The 2,346-nt window shown below is 34.0% G+C and overlaps 1 long non-coding RNA gene across 1 annotated transcript; it reads right to left on the minus strand.

Moving 5' to 3' along the window:
- Positions 1 to 271: 271 nt before the first annotated feature.
- On the minus strand, positions 272 to 2,224 carry LOC128553962 (uncharacterized). Its single transcript, XR_008369482.1, has 3 exons — positions 1,557 to 2,224; positions 790 to 879; positions 272 to 447 (listed from the first exon to the last, which is right to left on the minus strand). It is a non-coding gene; the product is annotated as an uncharacterized LOC128553962 (long non-coding RNA).
- Positions 2,225 to 2,346: the final 122 nt, after the last annotated feature.

Genomic DNA, 2,346 nt, shown 5'->3' on the forward strand with positions numbered 1-2,346 from the left:
AGAAACAATTCATTGTGCAAACTTTTTTTCTTGAGATACTATTTGAAATTTCTTCACCTTGTAGAATTTTAAATTATCTGAAAAAAATTCCAATAACACTGTGCATCCACAAAATGAATTGGATACAAGTTCTTCAGTTTTGTATACAACAAAAAATCAAACTTAACTTGCACTGTTTTCACACATTTCATGTATATCACTTTTCAGCTGCATTTAGAATTTACTGAAAGATTCATTTTGTAAGTAGAACTGTTTGCATTTAACACATTTTAAATTCAAATGTTTGTTTTTTTAGAGCAGATTATACAGTATGTAAGTCATGATTTCTGCTATTTCACTATTTCAGATTTCCTTTTGAACTGGATTTCTATCTGATAGTGCATATATCAGTCACAGGCACTTCTCCCACTCCTAGCCCCCCTTTCCCTGGTCCTATGTCTACGCAGGCTGAAATATACATTTTAACACACATGTAAACTTAAACGTTTGTTAAAACTAGAGATGATCACACATATTAGAATTATGTATAAAGTTAAATGTATGGAAAGGTGACGGTGTATCATTTTTAATGCATGACATACTAATTTCTTTACTTTATCACAAAGTTTATACGGTAATACAGTGGGTGGGATAGCGCCGATGTCGTGAATTCATTTCAGACATACTGAGTTTTCAAAATTTCTGGAGCCCTGAATACATTGGATGGGTTCATTCAAATGCTAGAATTTCTATTCTTACTAACACCATTCTCACGTAAGTATGATCAAATATCATTTCTTAAATATTTACCCTTCAAGATCGAAAACAATGTTGTCCTTTCTTCTCCCAGTTTGCTTTTCCTCTGATGTTAACATGGTCATTAGTTTCATTGTCATCAACCTGTGAAACAGAATGAATTTGGTGATAAAAAGTTAATAAAAAAGGTACAATTTGAATCTATATCACTAAAAATTAAATCAATAAGACAAGTATGCCCAAGGAGCAGAGTGTTAAGCCGCCTGCTGTCAAGTGGACCTTGGACCTAGGGACCTGGTTCTTGCGCATGACACTCCGTCTCATAATGGTAAACATTCATGCCAAGTTACATCAAAATCCCACCATGCATGAAGAAGAACTGCTCTGGACAAACTTCAGTATGACCGTAGGCCTCTTAACTGTGACCTTTACCTTTGAGACAGGAACATGGGGTTTACGCATGGCACACCTTCTCACTTAGGTAAACATTCATGCCAAATATAAACAAGATTGGTTCATGCATGTATAAGTTATGGTCCTGACAAAATCAGACAGACACAAGCAAATACATCGAAAGTGGCGACTATATCGAGCTCACCGTAAGTGGGTTCAACAAAAACTTGACACAAGACAAATACAACTCTTGCATAATCATTATTTTTCATTCTCTTAAAGTATTCTTCTAAATTTAAAACATGCACAAAAATGCTTGTGAAACACGATTCAGATGAGTTTCAGTTAAGTTCACGCATATTTTATTCAAGAGGAAGTAAAAAAAACAGGTAATAAATTTATGGAAACTTTATTCCAATATTACTTACTTATCAAACACCATTATATCCTTGTACAGCTAGAAATTGTGCCACTGGCCCATGAGTAAGTGTTGTATATAAGCAGAAGATAAAGATTCTATTCATAGTCCCTCATAGATGTTCTTCCAACAGCAGACAACATGGAAACCTGTCAACAGCAAAAAATTTCAAATTAGAGCTACTTTGTAATAATCTACAATTTAAGCACACACAACAGTAGTTGTGCATAAAATAAATTTTGAGAATTTACTGTCTTGCATTTTAGATGTAAACAACCTTGAATCAGTTTCACAACTAGTTTACGGTTAACCTTTAGCCTACTAGCAACAAGTGATTCTGCCTTTGCGACCAGTGCAGACCAAGGTCAGCCTGCACATCGAAAAATAGATGGTACTGTCCAAACTGAACGATGGATCAGTTCATTTTAGAAACTTAGCAGGGTAAAGGTTAATGAAAACTTATGCCTGACTAAACTCAGACATATCAAAGTCTTTGTAAAACAGATCCTAGGTTTTCTGCACGAGGCATATATGTTACTAGTCAAAATAATTCGCCGTTCAGATTGTTTTATATTTGTGACGGGCAATCTAAACGTCAAAACTTTGAAGGACCAAAATAATGGAATATAAATCACAGTACTCAGTCATGTAAAGTTATTGGTTTTGCGTTTTCGCATATTTGCATGTAGAGACACAGTAAACTTTAATCGTGTACAGTACATACATACATTTAAATCACCAGAAATAAGTAATTTTGGATATTATTTGATAATTTTGGCATAAATCATTGAAAATTGAAT

This window comes from Mercenaria mercenaria, unplaced genomic scaffold (assembly GCF_021730395.1).
Source record: "Mercenaria mercenaria strain notata unplaced genomic scaffold, MADL_Memer_1 contig_4547, whole genome shotgun sequence".
Lineage (NCBI taxonomy): Eukaryota > Metazoa > Mollusca > Bivalvia > Venerida > Veneridae > Mercenaria > Mercenaria mercenaria.